The following is a 24,605-nucleotide window of genomic DNA, read 5'->3' as shown; positions in this document are numbered from 1 at the left end:
CTGTAATCTCATCCCGAAAAATAAGATTTTACCTTCCACTTACCCTTCTGGAGACAGCTTGTCAGAGCGACATGGTACCGCAAACTTATCCTGCTTAATGTCGGCTAATTAAATTAATTTTTGAATATAGTACTAAGCCAATTTAATTCGGTCTTTCAGAGCCTGCAGAGACAGTTGTGACTCTCAGATGGGTTTCTGTCTCTGATTAGTGATCAAATCTCTTTGTGCTTTTTTAGACTGACTCTCCGTCTGTCTCTCTCTGCGTGTCTCTCACCTGTGCTTGTGATGTTACGGAACGGGGTGGTTTTTTCAAATGCTTTCACAGCCCCGGCATCTACTGTCGCATCTGACAACATCCTCTGTTTAATGACTTCTCTTCTTTGAAATCAAAGTTTCATTACTGCTGCTGGAATAGAAATACAAATTACAGTGAAAAACTCTTGGTGTTAGATTTTAATTTCGGAGGTTGGTTTTCGAAAGTGTTGGTCTGTGAAGGGATGGTGACCTTCTAACTCTGAGCTCCTGTTCCAGCCTCTGGATCATCACCCACATGGCATCCAAGTGCAAGAGCCTCCAGTAATGTTCACTGTCTGTCACTGTCAATATATTTTGTGATCACTGGCGTTCATGAAAATGAGGGGCAGAATTAAAAAAAGAAAAATAGTCCAAAAAAAGAGAAAGGTCGTAGTGTGGAAAAGGACAATACACTTGATTAATTGAGTGGTGCTGGTGGAGTGTAGCATGCCAGACACGATCCGACGAGTATGTTTTTTGGTTTTAAATGCCTTCTGTGCAGGTTATCAAAGAAAGTCAAAGAAAAAAAAATATTGTTTGGGGGTTTTCATGCATTATTTTTCATACAGCTCTGGCGTGTTCTTCACCCCTTCTGTGCAGCTTCGTGCCAGGGGCTGCCTCTCACCTCCTATTTCTAAATCCCCTGATGCCATCAGATGGCACATTGATGTGCTTCACCGTGGAACCTCCCGCTGCAGTTTACCCCCCGTTTGCAGCTGCATTTTCTTTCTCTCATTCTCTTCCCGCTTGTTGATGGGGCTTATTTAGGACCTTACAAGCACAGGACTGAATTGCAGTTACCATCAATGTAATTCCCAGTTACTGGGAAACTCCTGCTCTCGTTGGTTCTGGAGTAGAGCTGGGGTTTGTGGGGAGACGTGGTTTGAGAAGCTTTTGCTGTCATTGAGCACTGTGCTTGTTCTGGATGGAGAAGAAGGCTTCAAGCTGTGTGGACGTTGGTGTGACACACTATTTTGTAGGCAGTTGATTAGTCCTTCCATTTTTTGTGCTGCACAGTAAAATATACAAGCGCTGGCGTGTCTGTAATGAAGCTTCTGATGTCAGAGAGAATTAAACACCAACTTTCTCCACCTTTATGGAAGTAATGCTGAAGTTCTGAAACAGAAAGACAGATGCCAGGAAAGTAAGACTTGAGACTGCATTTTTTTTCTTATTTCTTTAAGTTCATTGAGAGGAAAGGAGAGGAAAGTTTTTTCACATCATTAATTACATTTTTCTTTCATTTTAAAATACATTTTTCTGAAAGGTTATTCACAGATATTTATTTTTGAAATTAGCAGGTATAGGTTTTTTTTAAATTCATAATAAAATATATGTATCTGGGGAGCTTTTTAGGCTTAGACTTGATTTTAGTAAACAATTCAATGCATATATTTAATCAATCTAAGCATTTGCTTTAGATACTTTGTCCATTTTGTAAGTCCTTGTTCATTTTTCAGATGAGCAAATAGTATTTCTTGAAGGTGGAGAAAGAATTGCCACAATCCTGCGAAGTCCTTGAGCACAGCAGTGGTTTTATCAACACTTTCTAAGTACCTGTGTCTGCAAGGGCTCTTCAGCTCTGTTGGTGTGAATATGCTGTGTGCATTAATGTATTTATAATGCAAAAGATTGCATATTTGCTTCCTCAGTGCTGTACTTTATTGTAAGAAAGGAGTTCTTTGCTGTGAGAGAGTAACTTATCTGTAGCTTAGTACGTGTAAATACAATTTTAGGATTGTCTTAAGACAGATAGGCTCAGTTTTGAGAAGTGATGGCACATTTATGTGCAAGTAAGTTGGCAGCAAAATTACATTTCAGCTTTCATTAATTTTTCTAATTGTGCCTAATGTTTGCATTTTCTTAAAACAGTGCTTGTAAAAATGAAGGTCTTAATTGATGGCACTGGAAATTACCACTGTCTAGCCATAGAAAACAAACAGTTTGGACAAGAACTGTGTGTATTTTCTTACGGTTCTCTCTTTCTGCAGAGACTGTATTGATTTGTATGTTTAGTTCCCAATCTTTCTCCGACCAAGATTTTAAGTGCTGGATCCCCAGTGTGTTCCTGTCAACACTAGCTATTTCCATAATTGGCAGAACCACGTACATCAATACCTCCCATATAATTTCCATTTTCAGATTTCACAAAGGCTTCCATGCTTCTGCTTCACTTGGAAAGACTTTGCCTTTGCTTTGAAGAGGCTCTTCCAGGACTCACCATTCCTAAGTGTATTTTCAGGACCCTGGTGTTTCTTGCTCACCGAAGGAAAGGCACTAGGAATGCTTGATGGGACATGGCAGAGCATCACACCTTCTGCTGGCCAGGGCCACCTCTGGGTGCTGTTAGCAGCCACTGCTCCGCCGTCGTGCTGGATCCCATGCTGGGGCTCAGCAACTCACCTCAGTGTCTGGCATTTTAAGTGTGTGTATCCTGGAATATATGCGTCCATTACTCTCTGCCCATTCTGTTTGCCAACTTGTATTTATACTGTTTCAGAGCAGGCAAACATTAGATATTACGTATTAGCATCATACCTGTGCGAAGTGCACCCTTTGCCAATAATTTTGTTGTTGTTCTTTTGGACCATGGAGTATGTTCTTCATAACTTAATCTTTACATGGTTTTTACACTTGTTATTGAAGGCCAAATCTAGAGTGTAGGAGACACTGACTTGCTTGGGTAGCAGCAAATGAAGACCTACATGGTGCTAGTGAACTGCGTGACGTTGTGGCTGGCCAGTGAAGCATAATAAAGGCAAGAGCCAAAGCCACTTTAGGGATGAAGAGTCAAAGAAGCATTAGAGTTATTTAAAAAATGTAAACTGTGGCTAAAATCTAAAAATGTCATTTCTTTAAAATTCTTTGTTGTAAATAACAGAGACTGCCCTCCTGAAAACCTCTTACCCTAGCATGAGATGCGCTTGTAGAGCAGGAGGAAGCTCAGGCTCTGTTTGGGGAGGCTTGATTTAAAAAATTATGACCCCAGCTTTCTCACTGATGTGACTTCTTTGGGTGTATCTGTACGTGTGTGTGTGCATCTGGGTGTATTTTTGAGTATCCTGTTAAGTCATATTATTCACAATTTCAAAATAAGAGAACGCAATTGTAACTGCCTTTTGTATCAATAACTGTGTTTTATACCTTTATCCACATCCTCACGCATGACAGGATGGGTCAATCCAATTAACAAGCAATAGTTTCTTAATTTTTGTTTCAAATATTTATGGGGATACACAGTCCAAGTGAGCTTTCTTTATTTAATGCTGTAGACTCTTAGGTTGCCTGATCTTAGATTTGGTTTAATCAGTTGTGATTTCACCATTAATTCTAGTAAGAAAAAACTTTTTCAGCCGTTAAATTAGAAAGTTTGTTTGTTTGCTGCCATGTGTCTTGTCATTGGAGACAAGCTCATTTTCCATACCTGCATTGGTTACCTACAATATATCAAAATATTTAAAAATGGACTCAGCCAGCAAACGATTTGAAATGATAAAATGATTTTAAATAATGTACTTGCAGTCACCAATAGGAAAGAAATGGTTTCCTAACACCCCTTGCTTTCAAAAGAATAGTTGATGAGGGAGCTCCAGTGTTGTATCTTCTTCTAAACCAGCAATTTTCAATGTTAAAAAAAAAATAAAATAGGAAGGTGGAGCCAAATTGGCAATGCACAGACCCTGTTAATGTGGAGGAGTATGTGGAAACACACAAATGTATGAGCAGAGCTTGATGTAAACCTCTGAATACGCTGAACTCACTGTCTGGATTTGTTGTGTTTTCAGGTGGGACCCTCTTCTGATATGTGATCTACAGCCAGCTCCGTTGAGTCGTACGATGACAATGTTATCACTGCCACATCTCTGGGAACCAGTTATTCATAAGGATACGGTATGTCAACGTCTGCGTCTTGCATTAACCGTTGCTTGTTGGAACAACACAGGAACAATAACATGAAGGTGCTAAAAGTCGTTGAAGTAAATGTTAAGCCACATGTACAATCGATTACACGGAGCCGTTCCAGCAGATGTTCTATCTGCTGGGCCTGCTCTGTAGGCAGAACGGTGAACCGTTTTGGCTTGAAAATGTATTTATTTACAGGTATTGGTAGAAACATTCTACCAGTGTTTCCTTTGGATAAAGTGATGATATGTAGATGTACAGACTATTACCCTCTTCCTCACGCAGGAGGGGGTGGTAGCAGTAGCTTGAAGGGTTCTGTATGTTAACTGTATCGCTGCACTTAAAGCAGGACTATTTTTGAACTTAGGAAAGGTCTTTAATTGCTTTTCTCCTTCACTCCATTTTCAATTTCTGGTAAATCTAAATTAGATTAATTTCACACACCAGTGAATCCCTAAAGAAGTGTAAATTAACTCCATTTTACCAAACTCAACCAGATGATGGCAGTTATTCCCTTGATGGTTGGCTTTACATCACCCACCATCTTTGACCAAGATTTCAATAGGAATTAAATCCATTTATTGAGCCTTTTTTCCTCACCCTGTATAAGGAATTGGAGACTGAGACCCACATCTAGTGAAGGGAGGCTATTTAATTTATGGCCTACGTGGCCAAAAATGTAAGGCCCCTGACAGCTGGCATGTTTTTCTTTTCTACTGTTCTGGCTTGAAATTGTTAACACACACTTAGGTCCTGTAAAACCATGAGCAAACTGGTTTTATGAGAGTGGTTACATCATTGTTTCATGTTCGGAAGCAGTTCTTAGCACAATGTGTAACCGTTAGCGTGGAGCATCTTCATCTGATTTATGGCCCCGATGCAACTCATGCTGAAGCTGGTTGAAAAATGTTTCTTTCTGCTGATGAGAGTTGAATTGCACTGCAAGTAACACCTGAGACTTTTGTTTAAGTAATGTTCCCTGCGTGGAATTTTGGTTGTTTTTTTTTTTACTGATTAGCCGCTTTTTAGGCATTAAGTATTAAATATATAAACATAAAATGGAATAAAGTAACACCTGAGACTTTTGTTTAAGTAATATTCCCTGCATGGAATTTTTTTTTTTTTTTTTTTTTACTGATTAGCCCGATTTTTACTGATTTTTAGGCATTAAATATTAAAGATATAAGCGTAAAATGGAATTCCAAGGCAATGGCTTGCTGAAATAACCTAAAAGAGGGCTCAGCTATAGAAACTGCTTGTCTGGTGCTTGCTGAAATAACCTAAAAGAGGGCTCAGTCTTGTCTGGCTTCAAAAGTTATAAAGTGATGAGGAGAGATGACTGTTTGCTCCAAAAGTATATATCTGGGTTTAATGGGGTGTATTTTCGTATATAGTTTTGAAGATAGTGTTTGTCAGAGTTGTGAATGATTTGCTGCTACATCAGTGATGTGAGAGAGGGAAAGCGAAATAAAAGTCTTACAGGGAGAGGGGAGAGAAAGGTCAAGCTCCATCGATCAGTTTAGTGTGTTTTGGAAGAGCAGTTCCCAGCTTGGGTGCCGTGTGTGTTGAATGCTGAAGAGGTTTCCAAATGTGGCCAGACTCTGGGTCAGTTTGAAGAGAAGCTCCTGGAGGCGACATCTCCCCCTGAAGTGAGAGAGCATTGGTCCTCCTCATGCTGGCAGGGCTTCTGGCACGCTTGTGTGCCCACCCTCAGTAATCCCCACTGGCCAAATACCATAAAGACAACCCTTTGCAGACTTTTTCTATGCATTTGTTCAGATGTCTTCTCTATCATCCCATATCTGAGCATCTTTGGAGGAGGGATATAGGAATAATAATCTCCATTCCTCTTGTTTCTTCCGAGTTGATTCATTTTCAAGTGTTCAGAGTTGTTTGTTGGTGTATGTTTTCGTAAATAAGTTGGTTTGGTGCGTGTGGGAGCATTGGTAATGGAAAGCTGCTTTGAAAAAGATGAGTTTTACATCCTGCAGGGGCAGAGGTCTGGAAAGGACCCAGCAGGCCAGCTGCTCTGCTTTCCTGTCCCCACAGGTATCTTGTCATGAAAAGCACGAATGCGTCTTGGTTGACATTTTCTCTTTTTTTTGTGGAACGTGGCTTTTCGTCAGTGGAGGAGACCTGTCAGAAAACCGAGGGCAGGTGGCGGGGAGAGGCAGTTGTTGGGGTGGTGACCGCTTGTAGGTCTCCATATGCAGGTCTCCTGGGCACAAAGAGCAAGCAGCCGTCTCGTTGCCGTGGTTTTAATGAGCTGTAGAGCAAGGGATTCCCTGTCTCACACCTTGTGAGGCTTCTTCTCATACGTGGTAATAACCTTCGCGGATTTTCCATCTCCCCAAATCAAAATGAAATTCCTCGGCGCATGCAGGAGTCATCGGGGTGGTGACCGCTTGTAGGTCTCCATATGCAGGTCTCCTGGGCACAAAGAGCAAGCAGCCGTCTCGTTGCCGTGGTTTTAATGAGCTGTAGAGCAAGGGATTCCCTGTCTCACACCTTGTGAGGCTTCTTCTCATACGTGGTAATAACCTTCGCGGATTTTCCATCTACCCAAATCAAAATGAAATTCCTTGGCAAATGCAGGAGTCGGAAGGAAGAGAAGGTTTTCATGTTTGTTTTTCCCTTTTGGGTGTTCTTTTGGTTTTTCCTCTTTTGCCAGTTCTCATATAGCACAGCAAACATTTTGGGAAACTAATCTGCAGGAGCACAGCTCATAAAAGATGGGCCTGCTGCAGGACGAGGCTCTGCTTATTACAGAAAAGCTTCTGAGACAGTCACAGCTAAAAAGATTACACACTTCCACAGGAAATTAAATTTGATGTAATATAGTGAAAGAATGACAAAATGGAAAGGGCATATATAATGTATGTGCGATTATTAAGTGGTAGAAAAATGAAAACTTGAGATCCAATAAAGTGCATGTCATTTGGATCTGGTTACAAAACGCCCAATAGTTTTTAAAGAATTTGCCCCTCCATTTTCCTTTGCCCTCTCTCGGCGTTGTTATCTCAATGTGGAAACTCATTAGCGTATTATAAAATGATGTCAACTTTGGGGCGCGTTAGATGATAAAGCGTTTATCACAAGTTTGAGAGCAATCCCATGGAGTCCAGTTAGGCTGCATGACACCAGACTGGGAATGAGAGGCAAGAGCTTCCTTCATTGCCTCCTCCTTCTCCCACGTGGACATGCCGTGCTGATGGAGGGGGAAGATGTCCTTCCCCATCTGCCCACGCCCCTCGCAGTGTGGTGGGGCTCGATGGTGGGTGGAATTTCCATCCCTGTCCCAGCCACCGAGTGGCCGAGCAGGCTGCAGACCCCCTGGGGACTGTTCTGGTGACACCCCTGCTGAAGAGATCTGTTGGTACCGAGGTCCTTGCTGGTGGCCCAAGGCGCAGGCGGGTGACATGTCCCCTCTTCCTCTCCTCCTCGGGGTTAGCGTAGGCACTGTGGTGAGCTGGAGGTTCTCCTGGCTGGATGCTTCATGGCAAAACGTTTTCTTTCAAGGGGGGCAGCAATAACGTGCAACGTTTTAATAACTTCTCCTATAAGATCTGGTTACCTGCAATTGGAAAGAATAAGCAGGACTCTGGCAGATTTAACTTTATTAACCCTCATAAATCCTTCCCCCCTTTGACTCTAATCAGTCCCTGGGGTCCTGTTAACACTCTTGACACTGCGCTGGCCTTTCATCACAGCACAATATACATTTTCCTGTAACTAGAAAACCCGTGGTGAGAGCCTTACGTAAACCCCAGGTAGCGGCCGCCGCGGTGGGGACGTGCGACTGTTGGCTGCTGGGTGACGGGAGGAGAGGGAGGGTGTTGTGCCAGTACAGCTGTCCCCTCGGCGGAGGGAAGGAGAGAGGACACGATGGTGGTGGACACTCATAGGATCTAACATGGACCTAGGAATGGGGGACCAGCAGTTTCGCTCTGACCCAGATGGACAGACGGAGCGACAGAGGTGCTTTTGTGTCTTCTACTGGCAAGAGGTGGGACGCCGGTGTGGGGCCAAACCCTGCCTCAGAGAACCCCTCCATCAGCAGTCCATGGGGTTGTGAGCACCTCCCGGGGAGCTTGCCGGTGGCCAGCAGGATGACCTGGCCACCCGGAGCTGCTGGCCAGGAGGAGGTCACTTGCGGCGCGGGGACCGGGACGGAGGCGCTGGGTGAATGGATCTATTCTGTGCCGAGGGGGACAATGCTAAAAGGAAGGAGTGTTACCAGGTGGTCGAGGGGCAGGCCACCTGAGAAACAAACGCCTTCTTCATAAAATAACTACCTGCTTTATTGCCTTTCTGTCCAGCCTGCTGTTGGCTGCTGGGTGACAGGAGGAGAGGGAGGGTGTTGTGCCAGTACAGCTGTCCCCTCGGCGGAGGGAAGGAGAGAGGACACGATGGTGGTGGACACTCATAGGATCTAACATGGACCTAGGAATGGGGGACCAGCAGTTTCGCTCTGACCCAGACGGACAGACGGTGCGACAGAGGTGCTTTTGTGTCTTCTACTGGCAAGAGGTGGGACGCCGGTTTGGGCCAAACCCTGTCTCAGAGAACCCCTCCATCAGCAGGGCTGTGAGCACCTCCTGGGGAGCTTGCCGGTGGCCAGCAGGATGACCCGGCCACCCGGAGCTGCTGGCCAGGAGGAGGTCACTTGCGGCGCGGGGACCGGGACGGAGGCGCTGGGTGAATGGATCTATTCTGTGCCGAGGGGGACAATGCTAAAAGGAAGGAGTGTTACCAGGTGGTCGAGGGGCAGGCCACCTGAGAAACAAACGCCTTCTTCATAAAATAACTACCTGCTTTATTGCCTTTCTGTCCAGCCTGGGCACAAAATTCCTCCGGAAAGCGAGAGGGGAATTCCCCGGTCGGTAGTCTGTCTGTCTCTCTGCTGTCCAGGAATTCATGGGATGGAGAAGGCATCCCAAGAATCTGCCCCTGTGTGCAGGGGAAGCTAAATTCCCTCTTGTTTTTCCGTATACACAAGTCAGCAAGTTTCTTCAGCAAATGCTGTAATTTTAAGCTTAATGCTGTGCAAATATTTAACTTTGGACAAAAAAGCCTCAAGCTGGCTTCAGACCACGGACTGGCTTCCAGCTGTTTCTGCAGGTACAGATCCAATGTTTATGCACACGAATGCTTATTTGTTTGTTTGTGTATTTATTATGGTAATCTTTTTATAATGAACCTGGATGTTTGTGTACCCTGGTTTTGCTCTGAACATAAAAAAATCTATGTATTTGCAAGGTGCATACAGCTGTTTTCAGAAGCTTTGGCAAAAAGCTCAGATGTGCTGAAGATAAGCACTGTAGGCTGAATCCTTAGATGGCACAGAGTTCTACTGACTAGTTTTTTCTCTAAAACTGAAGTGCCCAAAGCTGCACTCACCCTTGAAAGCCCACCAGCCTGGGTAGGCTGAATCCTTAGATGGCACAGAGTTCCACTGACTAGTTTTTTCTCTAAAATTGAAGTGCCCAGAGCTGTGCTCACCCTTGAAAGCCCACCAGCCTGGGTTAGGAATCACAGAATCACAGAATCTTCTAGGTTGGAAGGGACCTTAAAGATCATCTTGTCCAACCGTCAACCTGACTGACAAAAATAGACACCCACACAACAAACAAGGAGCATCATCATCACTAAACCATACCTCCCAGCACTACATCAACCCGTCTTTTGAACACCTCCAGGGATGGTAGGGTATGGAAGGATCTGGTGCTGGCTTGCAGGAGTTTTATACTATAATTTGATTGTGTGGACAAATGGATGTAAAAGGAATATGCAGAAAGAGCGTCAAGAGCATTAGCAATAAGTATGTTAACTAGGTTTCAAAAATCTGCTTAAATGCTACCTTGACATATAAGACTTTGCCGTATCCACGTATATTTCATGTCTGTGTGCTGTCTCCAGACCTCCTCTCAGCTGTTGTACGCCTGCAAAAACCAGCCTCTTATTAAAAAGGGAAAGTCCATAGTCTTGTGGACCTTCTGCGATGTGCTCGGCGCGCGAGCTCTTGACTTCGTGCAGAGGAGAAGAGCCTGTGTCAAACGCCTTTCATTTGCATGTGGCAAGATAGAAAAAGCAAACCCTGTGTGAAGAGGAGCAGGCAGGAGAGACGCCGGGCGCCTTCAGTGCTAAGGGAGTTAATGGTATGCAGTGATTTCTGCTGCTGCTCTGAGGAAGTGTAAGAACAGCGTGCTTCCTGGCGTACATCGCCATCTCGGCTGCAAAGGTTGCAGTTCCATGGCAACACGGAGAGCCCGATGGTGCTGAAGGTGTGTGCACTAATGCGTTCAGAGCCAGGGGCTGGGAGAGAGCTGGGGAAAAAGAAAACATGCCCCCTGTTTGCCGTTTAGTTATTTATATATAAGGTAAAGCCTTTGTTCTTAGATAATCATAACTGACATGAATACACCCGCTCTCCCCCCACTCCCCCCCCCGCTGCCAATTCTCTCCGATTCTTGTTTAAATGTGTTTTTCTCAGGCAAAAAGCAAATTAAGAGGCTGTTTGGTTGTTTTTTTTCTGTTTTTTTAATAAGAGACTAAGTGCAGCAGCACTTGAATGTTGCAAGAAAATGCTATTAATTCCTGAGACTGAAAAGCAAATTAAGAGGCTGTTTGGTTGTTTTTTTTCTGTTTTTTTAATAAGAGACTAAGTGCAGCAGCACTTGAATGTTGCAAGAAAATGCTATTAATTCCTGAGACTGCTGTGTATCCCTGGTGAGAAAGTCTTGGGAGGTGTTTTTTTTCCAAGATGTAGTGCTTTATAGAGCAGAGTGAAGCAGTGTTTGGGCTTTTTTAACTTGAATGTTGCAAGAAAATGCTATTAATTCCTGAGACTGCTGTGTATCCCTGGTGAGAAAGTCTTGGGGGGTATTTTTTTCCAAGATGTAGTGCTTTACAGAGCAGAGTGAAGCAGTGTTTGGGTTTTTTTTTTATTATTATTTTCCTTCATCTTTTTGATCTGCCCTCTTTCTGCCGTTCTCTACATCCACCTCCAGTTTTCCCCGCCTCCCCTGGCTGAGGAGCAGGAAACGAGACTGGAGCTCTGTTTCCTGACATCCAAAGAAATCTAAAAGCACGAGGAAACGGCGTATTTTTGTTTTTTTGGATTCGCAGACCCGCACTGGGAAAGCACCTGCTCCCAGACGGGGTCAGGAGTCACCCTTGGGAGCCACCGGGCAACGGGCCAGGGAGTAACCAAGAGCTGATGGCTCCGTGGATGGTGTTTGATCTGCTCGGTTGGCTGCATGAAGGGAGGATGGGGGCTCCTGACAAACCTATTTTGCTCAGGGTGAAGAGCTACCTAAGGCTAGTCCTGCCAGCTGTGCTGGTGGGTGGATGGATTGCAGACTTCCGAGGTTTAAACTCAAACTGGGAACCTCCAGATGTTGGTATTTCCGAGGCTAGCAGCAGCGCTAATCTGGCATGGGGAAGCTGACAGAAACTGGCAAGTTAAACTGGATTTACAGCTGCTTTGCATTGCTAAAACAGGCAAAGCAGCCAGAACATATCAGTGGATCTGGCCTATAGGTTTCAGCAAGGTTTCTCTGTGGAACTGGGAAGAGAATATAGTTCTTCAATTGGAAGTTGGTCAACCGCTCTCCTCTTGCTGTGCCAGGAGGAATAAAATTTGTCTCTCCCTTATCTGAATCCTTTTTTTTTTTTTCTGACTAGCAACAGGAACATTTTTTTCTTAAAAATATCCGTATCTTTTTTTTTTTTTTTTCTGACTAGCAACAGGAATTTTTTTTTCTTAAAAACAAGACTTGCTTTCATTGGGGTAGAAACCCTATCTTTGAGATTCTATCTGGGGGAAATATTCCTGCTCAGGAGACCCGTGCAACATGGGGAAATCTTTTCTAAGGGAATAAATAGAATTGAAATGATTAGATGACCCTGTCTTGCCATTGTACAAAGGGGTAGATTTTACTTTTGAGGCAGCAGAACTGCGAAATAAGGTGGTGCCATTTTTAATATTGTTGTTTCTAGTTTCTGCACAGCCCCCCAAAACACTAAAACCAGGCTTAGCTCATTAAATACTTGCGGATGCTTCCCAAATTGTGTGGGACCTTCATTTTTCTGGCTTTTGACAAAGGGACTGTGCACACTGAATGAAGAGGAGGGATCACTCCAGCCAACAGCGTGGTGAGGGGGGTGAAGGGTTCCTGTGTAGGTGTCCCGACCTGGCATAACCCTCCAAACAGGCCAGCTGCTGTTTGCAGGCTCCTTCCCAGTGGAGCATCTCATACGGCTTGGCAGGAAGGATGAAGAGAAAGCACCGAGAGGAACATCAAAGAGAGAAGGAAAAGGAGGAGAGAAATCAGGGACAGGAAGAGTGAGGAAACAGAGCAAAGGCAGAAGGGCAAGCAGGGAAACAACAGGGGGCTGGGAAGAGCACAACACAGGAAAGAGATGATGCTCTGGTGCCTGTGAGGGAAAAGTTGTTTTTCAGATGTTAATGTAGACCGAAAGAAAAAAAAAAAAGAGAGCAAGAAAATTAAAATACATGAATTCCGATTGGCATGAACAGAAAAAAAATACGGAAAATACACAGATTAATTCTATAGACTGGTCCAGCCAGTTTTAAATAGTAGCTGCTAAGTTTGTAGCATCCAAGAACTTTTGACATCTCCATGTGGAGGTTCTGGGGAGCTGGTGGGGAGCCACACTGGGAGGCTGCTGCAGGCACCAGAGGGGGTGGTTGGAGGCACATCTCTTCTGGGCACCTTGGTTGGAAGCCTAAAACCAGTATGAATATCCCTGAGGAAAATTGCCCATCCTGCATTTGAAGGCTGGCAGTCAGAAAAACGTGTCGGGTTCTTTCCGAAGGTATCTAAGGAAGGGCTGTTGCCACGCAGGCAGTGATAAGGGCTCCCTCTAGATCCCTCTTCTCCCACTTGTTCAAGCTATCTAGGCTACCAGAAATAAACAGCTGAATGGAAATTTTCGTTCTGGCTGTGAAAAGAAGCTTTTGAATGAATTCTACATCAAATAACGAATGTCTTCTTTCCTCCTCCTCTCCACCTACCTTGTTCCTAAATATTAACATTTCATGTCACTTGAGCTAAGTTCAGTGTCAGACTCACCAGATCCTGCTGAAAAATACACCCCTCCTTTGTGGCAAGCCGAGGAAGATGAGAGGCTTGTGGTGTTTTTCCTTCTCAATCTCTGCTCCGCTGGGAGAAGCAGCTAAGGCTGTGTGAAGCTGTCTCCTTCCCACTCTCCTAAACTTCGCTCCTAAAAATGCTTCTCCCTCAACGGCTTTTGCTGCTTCTCCGGAGGAGGCATGGCTTGGCCCACTTTGTGCCATCCTTTGCCAAGGGGATGTTTTCTCAGATGGCGGTGACTTTCATCATGATAGGAGGCTGAGGGAGATTGCTGCGGAATAAGTCATGGGCACCACTAGCTGTACCATTTGAAAATTGTTACTTAAGCACGGAAGAGAAGAAAAGGATCAGGAATTATGATTATTTAAACCTTTGCCCGAAGCCCCAAACCTCCAAATTATTTCTGCCGTTTCTGCTTCCTGTTTTCTAAACACTTGGGCTGTACTTGTGTTTTATTTTTAAACCTTCCTCCAAAACCGCAGAGGTGAGAAACACCCTTTCTCTGAAGTCACTGACAGTGGTACCAGCATGTCTTCTTCCGTGGCCCTTTCACCTCCCCCAAGAACTTCTCACCCACCTCCTTCACGTCGCTGGTGGGAGGCTGCAGGGTTGGGGCTGCACACCAAGGCAGCCATGAAACCCCCCGGGGGCTGAGCTCAGGGCTTTAAACCTTCCTCCAAAACCGCAGAGGTGAGAAACACCCTTTCTCTGAAGTCACTGACAGTGGTACCAGCATGTCTTCTTCCGTGGCCCTTTCACCACCCCCAAGAACTTCTCACCCACCTCCTTCACGTCGCTGGTGGGAGGCTGCAGAGCTGGAGCTGTGCACCCCTGTTGCCACTAAGGTGGCCATGCAACCCCTTGGGGGCTGAGCTCAGGGTTAAAGTATTGAAATTTAGTGGAATTTGTTGACTAGGAGAGAAGATCTGAACGTCTGCAGAGGAGGAGAAACGTGCGTTGGGACAGTGGGTTTGTTGTACAAGAAGGGGAATGGTTCCCAGTGGGAAGTCGTGTCTGAAATATTCTGCAGTATGTGGTATTTACAATAAAGATGTAATCTTCTGGGGTAAAAATACTTCTTTCTTTGCAATAAAGAAGTATTTAAAATGCAGATGAATGCTTTTATGGTAAAAACTTAGCGACCTGAGCTTACCTGAGATCCTAATAATTTTTCCTACTGTGGAGAAAGCAGGTGGTGCAGAGAAACGATGGTTAAAACAGACCTTTTGACAGTGAGCAAAGTCTTGCCACCTTTCATGGAGTGAGGTGGGATGTTCCTCCATCTCCCTGTAGTTGTGCAGAGATCTGCTGATACTTGCTTCTTTTGATCAGTGCTGAAAAAGAGAAGAAAAAAATGGAAAGTGGCTTTGGGGTGCTGTGATACAAGCTCAGATCAGCTGAAATCAAAGCCCGTTCGAGGTGGAAATACAATGGCTGGTGTTTATGTAACCCCCAAATCTCTCAACCTGTACCTGAATTTACTTCTTAGATGTTAAAAAAAAGTCACCCCTTTCCACAGATGCCATGTGAGCAGGGCAGCTGTTTCTGCCCGACAGGAGGAGGTCTTTTCCCTTCCCTCACCTTGGTGCCTGGTCCAGCAACTGGGAATCAGATTTAACCCTCAATGTTTGTTTCAGGCCCCGTGAGTCCTTCATTCTTTTCCAGCAGCAAAACAATTATTTTTGATAGACACACTAGTTGTTTGTTAATTTGTTTATAATCAGTTTTCCAAGAGGTTGCTTTGATGTGGGAGGAACTGAGTTCTTTGGGTGCAAATGCTCGCTGCTGACTCTCCTCTTAGTCACGAAGGGATGTTTTTCACGTTGAGGCGCCTTTACTTTTAAGGGAAAATGTCAAGCATCTTCTGCTACCAGACATATGAAATGTGCTGCTGCCTAAACAGACACCATTCGCTGAGCTGCAGCAGCACGTGAGGAACATCCAAGGCCAACCCAAACCTCCCCCAGCCTCCTGGGGACACCCCCTTGTCCCCTCTACCTGCTCTGATGCTGCAGCCACCGGCACCAGCCCCCAGGACCTGAGACCCCACAGATGCTGGTTCCAGCTACCGACCTACATCCCTGCGGGTACGCTTCCATGCTAAAAGATGTCACTGTTCTTTTCCAAGAAGAAAATCAACCTGTACCTGAATTTACTTCTTAGATGTTAAAAAAAAGTCACCCCTTTCCACAGATGCCATGTGAGCAGGGCAGCTGTTTCTGCCCGACAGGAGGAGGTCTTTTCCCTTCCCTCACCTTGGTGCCTGGTCCAGCAACTGGGAATCAGATTTAACCCTCAATGTTTGTTTCAGGCCCCGTGAGTCCTTCATTCTTTTCCAGCAGCAAAACAATTATTTTTGATAGACACACTAGTTGTTTGTTAATTTGTTTATAATCAGTTTTCCAAGAGGTTGCTTTGATGTGGGAGGAACTGAGTTCTTTGGGTGCAAATGCTCGCTGCTGACTCTCCTCTTAGTCACGAAGGGATGTTTTTCACGTTGAGGCGCCTTTACTTTTAAGGGAAAATGTCAAGCATCTTCTGCTACCAGACATATGAAATGTGCTGCTGCCTAAACAGACACCATTCGCTGAGCTGCAGCAGCACGTGAGGAACATCCAAGGCCAACCCAAACCTCCCCCAGCCTCCTGGGGACACCCCCTTGTCCCCTCTACCTGCTCTGATGCTGCAGCCACCGGCACCAGCCCCCAGGACCTGAGACCCCACAGATGCTGGTTCCAGCTACCGACCTACATCCCTGCGGGTACGCTTCCATGCTAAAAGATGTCACTGTTCTTTTCCAAGAAGAAAATGTCCTTTTTTTCTTCTTTTTTTTTTTTTTCCAATTCCCTTGCCACCTTTTTTTTGTCTTTTCAAACCGCAGCTCTTTTAAGGCTCCCTGCCTCTGCAGTTCTTGCCTTTGTGTAGGTTATTTTTGGAAACCGGGGAACCGGGAGGAGGGATGAAATTTAGGGGATTTAACGGCAGGAGAAGTGGAGAGCTCTTTCCCTTGGTGTGCTCTTTCTTCCTTCTCCTTTCTTCTCGTGACCTCCGCCGTCCGACCCCCGTCGCATCGCTGGTTCCAGGGGCGAGCTCGGAGCCCATGCTCTTTGTGCCCAGCAAGCCACTTCTCCACATGGAGAAGCTCACCGCTTCCTCCTGCTTCTCTTCTGCTTTTCTGGGTCAGCCCCTTGGCCAAAAAGTGGTAGGTGGTCGAGCAGAGTTTTTGAGAGCTGCGAAATACCGGTAGCACTTGGGAGGTCCGTGTGCCTTAGGGTACATCCTACGAGGAGAGGAATGCGCTTCCTTCGTTATTTTCCTCACTGGGGCAGCCCCATCAAGGTGGTTGGCTTTTTCTCTAAATGTTGGCGTGTTTGTACATCAGAAGTGTTAGGTGCTGATCTCCAAATCTTGCAACAAAACCCAGATTTTTTGGAAGAGTGGGGAATAGCAACGGAACCCTGACTTGGCGAGGAGACCAGGAGCTCATGTTTTGGTGAGCCCAGAGCCCCAAACCATCTGAGAAATTGTCTACAAAGGAACACCCAAGGACTTTCCTTTTTCTGCGTAGGTTTTCTAAAATCACATAGGAAGACATTGACCACAGAGTAGGTCAGGCTGCCCTTTTGATAACTGGGACAGTATTCAGATAATTGAGATGCCTGTGATTGCCCATGAAAATTTGCTGATGTTTACACTCCTGGCAGGTATTGAAGTCACCGTAATATTTATTGTGAGGTCTTGCAATGGATTTTAAAATTGATCGATATCGCAGCACAAAGTGGGAATTTTCTGCATTTTTTCAGCAGTTATGAAAAGGGCTAAATAGCAGTACAGTGCAGTAAATGTTAAACATTAAAAGCTGCTTTTGTGTGTACTGATAAGAGTAGATTGGTAGAGGAGGAAGTAACTTGAGTTTGGTTGGTAACGCTGATAGGAGTATGGTGGAAATCAAAGCAGGGGATGAATGCAGACTCAAAGACTCACGCCGTCTTTGAAGGATGGATTTGGATCAGTGACATAACAAGAAGTGATAATGAGGAGGACTTTAGCCCTAAATTAAAAAAAAAAAAAAAAAAGCAGATGAGTCTATACAAGAAGCTGCACAACTGATGCAAAAAGTCGGCCAAATATAGAGAGAACGAAGTCACCAGAACACGAAGTACTCTCTTAAAATACATAGAAACGGACGGGTTTTTACTATCGTGCTGTAGCAGGGATCAATTAAACTGCACAGAATGGTTATGCAAAATGTTCGCTGTAGGGAAATCACCGTTTTCCGTAGATTCTAGGAAGGAGTGCTGGCACGCCGCCGGCAGTGATTTATTTTCACCCAGCCCTGGTACTTGTGGCTGGCACTCAATGAAATCTTCCAGGCTAAATTATTTATTTAATTAAGAGTGGCCACAGTTGCACGGAGAGACTGGCAGCACAACAGCAGGAAGTCTGTTAGAGATTAAGTCTAACTTCTTACAGATAGGCCGCTTTGGTATACTATAAATAATTAAATTTGTAAAGAAATGTATGCTGGCATTTTTGTTTAAGCTTATTAACAGCAGTTCATAATGTCGAAGGGGGTGTATGTACTGCCATGTGTTGTAGTCCTCTAATTTCTTGATTAAGTAATCCAGTGGCTCGTGCAGCGAGCAAAGACATCAGATTGTGGCTAAGTGAACTTTTGAACTTTTTGCAAGAAAATGAGGTGTCGCTAAGAGAAGAGTCGATTTTACGAGTGTTTAAGTATGAGCAACCCAGAAACTTCCATTTCAGAAGGCATCGCCGTAAGAGCAAAGAGAGAAATCCCCCTCTTCTTCAGCCAAATAGGCAAGGAAATGTTTTCTTCTTGGTTTAACGTATTCCAGAGATAACGGTTACAGCTGGTGGTTTGAGGGAGTCCCAGGAAGAGAGGAATTCAAATAAAATCAATGACACAAACTGCCATTTGTGAGGAGAAATCTCTGGAGAGTCTTTGCAAGATTTCATATTATATCTGTGCTGCGGTGTTTTTTTTGTTTGTTTGTTTATTTTTTTAAAGTAAAGGTCTAGCAATGTGGTTTGATAATTGTACTTTTATGAATAAATTTGATTTTTGAAGACCATGTGCCGAGTTTGAGCCTTCTTGCTTTCTTTGCCTAATTGTTGAGTAATAAGAAAAAATCTTGCAAGAGGAAAAGAGGCCACTTCTTTTAGAGGAAACCGCTCACGGATTTAAACCGCATAGTTTGGCATGAAGGAAAAAAAATGGACAAATGTTTGAAAAAATCTCAGAAATGGACAGTTTCGAAACGTCGGACATACTTGGCTTTGGGCAGGCCTGATAAGCAAATCAACGCAGAGCTAAAGTCACCTTCTGGCAGCAAGTTCCTCTTTCGGTGAGCGCTGGTGGTGGGGGCCAACAGGCGGGCACCCAGCGGCCAAGGTGGGGCTCTCTCCTTTGCATGGGGTGGTTTGGACCTTCCTGTCTCCTCCCCCTGTGCTTCCTCCGTGGTCCTGCTGGTTGCCTGAGGGTCCTCGCTGAAGCTGTCGGCAACCTGAAACACCTCTTGACTTTGAGGGATTGGGTTTTCTCTCTGCAGCCTGGACTCTCCAGTGCTGCCAAAACTTGGAGTGATTGGGTGGTTGGGGTTTGAAGAAGAGTTTGCCATCATCCTGGCTGCCGTTCCACCTCCCAGAGGAGCTGCTTCAGCTCCCCATCCTCCAGGACCGCCTGCTTGAGTCCACGCTGGGCTGCGTTGGGCAGCTGTTGGGCAACCAGGGGTTTCTGATGGGTTAGCACCTTGGGTTGGCTCCCCATGGGCACAGGGTTTCTGATGGGTTAGCACCTTGGGTTGGCTCCCCATGGGCACAGGAAAGCTCTAGAGCTGGAAGGAGCACGTGGCTGGTGTGTGTGGGGAGAAGCAAAGCAGCATCTCCCCCTCTTGGATGGCAGCTCACCTCGCCAGAGGATGACACTGCCATCCTCAACATTTAGATCAGATCTTGTCCATCTGAGGTGCTTCACACTTTAGTAGTATGTATTATTATCACAATAATCAGGAATGATAATCTAAGAAGATGATGGTGAAGGACAGCGGTGTTTCTGAGGCTGCCCTTTTCCACTCCCCGCTTTTGGTGACCCCAGGTCACTCTCTGTGTTTTCCTTTCCAGATGAAGTTAGAAATGGATATACATTCAGAATTGAGAACTGCACCGTTCAGTTTGGTATCATCCACAGACTTGCTGAGGGTGCACTCAATTCCACTATGTCAATAATGAAGATATTGAGCAGTATCAGTCCCAATATGGTCCCCTGTTGGTCACCACTTGATACTGATCTCCATTTGGACATTGAGCCGTTCACTGCAACTCTTTGGATGTGGCCATCCAGCCAATTCCTTATCCATTGAATAGTCCATCCATCAAATCTGTCTCTCTCCAATGTAGAGAAACAGGGGTGTTGTGTGGGACTGTGTCAAAAATGTTACAGAAGTCAAGATAGATGACATCAGTTTCTCTTCCCTTACCCACCAACACAGTCACTGTAGAATAATATGTAGAATAAACCCGTCATGTTTTGATGGTTAATTTCATTTAGTCCCTTCAAGTCCAGTGACACACACAGGATGTGAATAGACCACTGAGACTACTATTATTTTTCATCACCATATTCTAAAAATACTTTTAAAGAATTTTAGTAAAGAATAGATCTCAAAAGTATTTTTTAATTACTATTTTGGAATAGGAATGTACACTTTCCTCAACTTACAGTTACTCAACTGTAAACGAACTAGTTATTTAACAGACCCAAACTGAGTACAATGAAATGAAGAACCCTCAGATCCTTTTGCTGCAGCTGCAGAAGAGCCCATTGCTATCAAATACTAGTTTCCCATTTCAACAAAGCCTGGTTGCAGGTGCTCAGGCAAGAGCTTTCCTTAGTTTCTTGGTTGGAATTGCTTCAAAACTTTGGCATAAACCCTGTAATTTACTGTTATCTATGCTATCAAGCATAACCAGTTTAGACTATATAATAGGTAGTGATAATTTGAAATTTAACTTCAAGTATACTTATTTCCAAAACTAAAAATGCTTTTTCTATGTTAAATATCTAAAATCAGCACGACTCCCACCACCACCATCCATTGGTACTTGTCTTAGATTTCTTTAGGGGTGTTTGCATGCAAAGGGAAGTATCAGATTCCTACTTCCCAATAGAGAAAAGTCATTATGTAGTCTCAGAAGCCTCTATTTCTATAGTATTTTAATTTTGCTTTTCATTTATAGTCAATATTACCTGTTTTGCCAATGCTAACATTGGGAGAAAAGCCCTAAGAGACTGATGTGCAGGCAGAATGAGAATAGCATGACTATTTTTATGTTTCTGACATCAGTCTCCTGGTTTATCTAATGTTGTATGACACGGTGACTAAACGCTCCACACTATTCCATCCTTGTCCATGTGGTGAGCCACAACATGTCTTCTCCAATATTGCCCCTCGTTTCAAAAGTTTTAGAAGCTTCTAAAAAGTTTCTAAAGTTGCTAATTTGGGGTGTACTCTTTCTGTCTGTTTGGAAAGCTTATAGTCTCTTTACTTTTCATAAACAGTATTCCTACACCACATTAATCCAATATTCCTAATTGGATACTCAATAAAACCAATCGATCATCTTCCTACTTCAAATATGCATTTTTAAAACTATCATGAAGCTTTGTTACAACATCTCTGCACTCTTTTATACTTACTTAGATGGGTACATTTAGTTGCCATCATGATTCCTGTTCCGTGCTTTACCTGTTTTCGTCATTTTTTCTCTATATTGAAAAACAATACTTTTTTTACTCCTGGGAACAGTAAAAGCTGCTCCTACCAGACTCTCATTTTTCCGCATCTCTTTTTACCCCATCGACACCACCTTCACCCCCCATCTGCCACATTCCCACATCTGTACCTATTCCGTGCAAGGGTTTGCTGGGCTCCTTTATGTTTCGAGAAGGAAGGTTTTGAAAAGTCTGTTGGCTTCCAGAAGTCGTGGCAGAAACCAGCCTTGTGCCAGGTCTCCTGTGTCAGAACTGACAGAACCGACAGCTGGTTGTATAAAAAAGAAAAAAAAAAAAAGAAGAAGAAAAGTGAACTATGCTAAAAATTTCACTTTCCAAATGGAGTCAAATGCCTGTTTTATGTGAACAAAGGGTTTTGACTATTCCTTGGCTTCTGATGATGGAGAGATTTGGATTGCATCCCCTTAATGAGTATTGACTGAGTCTGTGGCGTTCTTTTCCTCTGTGTGTGTGACAGTAAGGTTAGCTGTAATGTTGTAATAAGGTGCTAGAGAAAGGGAGCTCCAGGACTCTTTCAAAACGCCTGGCCACTGTGATTAACCCTTTCTGTGTTTCAACGGGCAAATGGGATGTAGGAAATGAACTTTCCAAGCACAGGTGGATGTTGTGGGAGCAGCCTGGTGCTTCTCAAACATTTCAGCAGTTACTGCTTTACAGCTGCTGTTCAGGCACAGAAATGAGAGAGTGTATGACACAGCTTTCTTCTTCCCAACCCATTATAAACCCACCTTTTGAGAATGATGAATGTAGCCCTAAAAGTCAGTCCGTTTCACAGTATTTCTGTTGAGAGCTTCAGATCTTGTCTCCCTCCTATGTTTACTCTAATTAATGGTTGATATGGACACCTCAGTGGCTTTAACTAAATGTAGAGAGAACAGCCAGCTCCCTCCAGCCTCTGCCTCGTGCGAGGAGGAAGGGAACAGAGCTTTAACCCTGCTTTCCACCCAGCCTCCCCACCCCTTCTTGTCCTTTCGGTGGCCTGTGGCCGCTGGGGTGACTCACAGCAGATGCACCCGCCGGAGGAGTTGCCAACGAGCTGTCCTGGCAGCCTGCACTGGGAGGCCACCTCCTGCTGCTCCTCCTCCCTCGGTGCCGGGGACACCACGGGCACGGCGTCTCCGGGGACAGCTCTTCCTTGGTGGGGATTTCCTTCCAGGCGAGGAGGATCTCCCCTTTGGGATTTGGACACCCTTCCCTTTGCCTCACCTGTCACATGAGAGATGGTGTCCAGGTGAGCATCCCTGCCTTGTGGTGGATGGGGTGATGGGGACGTGTATCTTGGTGGTACCCAATATCACCTCTGCGAAGAGGGGCTGGGGCAGAAGGGAGGGGAGAACATCCCTCCCACAGATGTCGATGTGAAAGAAGAGGCAGGTGCTCTCCACTTGCCTGGTGGCAAAAAGGCTGTGAGTTGTGAAACTCGGATCCATCACTAACGTTACATGAATTTCAGAACGTGTGGCAAAACGTAATATATGGCTTATAAGCTGTTTAAATGCTCCAGATGAGCTGGGAGGGGGGTTTATAATACCCACTTGTGAGGGGCTTTGTGTGTTTCGCGTGGAGCATCGCAGGGTGTGTTTTCCCATGGAATTTGCAAACTTGCTAAAAATATATTTAGGCACTTCGCAGGTTCTTGGTGACGTGGTATCTTGCACATTCACACCTCTCCTATTTGTCATGACGCTTGTGTTATTGTAAGAGCTCCTACAATTGTGAGCACCGGGGGACTTGAATGTTTTGACTCCCACATCTTCTGTAGGAAGGGAATTGTTTTATTCCAGGACGTTGCGTTGAGTGGGCAACGGCCAAAGTCCTGGGAATGACGTAAAAAAAGAGAGACCGGTACGAGGTGTCTGCAGAAAATTGCTTAGGATATAATCAGCTAGAGGGCACCAATGAATATTTATTTCTTCTTAGGACTGTTAAATTAGGCCATGTGGACTCCAGCATATACGAGATGCATGAGAGAAACGTGAGGGCTTCGCGAAACAGTCGCGCTAAAAATATTTTTCGCTGTTATTTTTAATAATGTTATCACAGATGAAGAAAGCGAGGTAGAAGTTTGTAGCCTGGGACATTTCTTTCTCCTGCTTTGCAGGGTAAACACTATAAATCCTTGAGTGTTTGTTTGGGTAGGTAATGCTTTCCAAAAGTATGTCAATGAAGTAGGCATTGGAGTCACAAAATACTTTCCTATATTTAGATTTTAAATATGCAATAGAAAGCCATTAACTTGTAGACTCCTAAGCACCAAGATCTCTTCTGAAAAGGGGGCTTGGCTGCTAAAAATCAGTTAATTAAAAAAAAATAAAGGTTTTAATAGTGCCAGAAATGCAAAGCCAGTGTTTCCCCATTGGAAGTGATGGCAGACTCCATTACATCCTGGTAAGTTTGATTACTGTGAGGGCAGGGGAAGTATCCTGAAACTGTCGAAGAGGGCAGGACTTATTGTGGGATTACTAGTCTATTGGTTAATTTAGCGGATTATATTTTTAATTTGATACTAATGCCCCCCCCCCCCAAATCCAGAATCATAGAGTACTACAGGTTAGAAGGGATCTTGAGGGGGGTCATCTTTCTAGACCCTGCTCAAAGCAGGTGCGTGGTGCAGGGTTTTGCATGTCATCAGTAACTTACCTTTGGTTTTGATTGGTGCAAGAAACATTAACTATTCAGGTGGGTTTTTTGAGTAGGAGGGAGGTGGATGCCAAAGAGGGCTAAAAATTAAGCCAAAAGTACAAAGAGGTTGATCCAGGTAGCACTGAAGCATCACCAAAAAATCCCACCCTGCTTCACATGTTTTATTTAGAGCAAACATCACTCCTGGGTAGCACAAGGGACTTAGTTTGAGCATTTGTGAATTAATTTCAAATTGTTCTTTTCATTGCTGGCTAATACACCGAATGAATCGGTAAATAGCGAGAGCAAAGGCGATGCAGCATTTTATAGCCCGTGGTTCTGTTTAGACTTAATCCCTATAATGCAGTGTTAAAATTTACAAAACAGCTTGTAATTGCAGTAGCTTATTTAAACCAGCTATTTGTGGTTATGTCTGCTGAGGAAACTTAAACTTCAACGTTCCCCAGCCATCTAATAGCAGCAAATTGACTGCGGGTCTCTTGTAAGAATATCTAAATGTAGGCTGTTGAATAATCCCTTTGGGGGCCCTGTAACTATTTTTGTGCCTGGATATGCGTCATCAGTGGGTATTTTCTCTGGTGACTAGCTTACATCAGTAGGTCTCCTACCATACACTCTATCAGCGAGTGACTTATGATTGATGGGAGTCACGGCCGCTGTTTAGCTTTTTTATCTGTGACCTCAAATAATGGACAACAGGAATTTCCAGGCCGTTAAATTCCTTGAATGACTGAAGGCACGGGATGGCTCTGCCGATAAACGCAGGTAGTACCCAGATACTGGGTGTTCGCCAGGGGCCGAGGCGGGGAGGAAGGAGAAGAAGGGGGGGG

General features: G+C 44.5%; 1 protein-coding gene across 1 annotated transcript in view; it reads left to right on the top strand.

The window, feature by feature from the left end:
* LOC106886526 (transcription factor HIVEP2-like) overlaps positions 1–24,605 on the top strand; it is a 144,785-nt gene that overhangs the window by 35,268 nt on the left and 84,912 nt on the right. Inside the window, exon 2 of the mRNA XM_014939549.1 lies at positions 4,080–4,185. The gene's annotated coding sequence lies outside the window, so the exon portion shown is untranslated. The remainder of the gene's footprint in view (positions 1–4,079; positions 4,186–24,605) is intronic.

The sequence above is a fragment of the Calidris pugnax genome, unplaced genomic scaffold (genome assembly GCF_001431845.1).
Source record: "Calidris pugnax isolate Ruff unplaced genomic scaffold, ASM143184v1 scaffold57, whole genome shotgun sequence".
Classification (NCBI taxonomy): domain Eukaryota; kingdom Metazoa; phylum Chordata; class Aves; order Charadriiformes; family Scolopacidae; genus Calidris; species Calidris pugnax.
The sequence above is the reverse complement of the archived record's forward strand: the minus strand, read 5'-3'. Positions and strand labels throughout refer to the sequence as shown.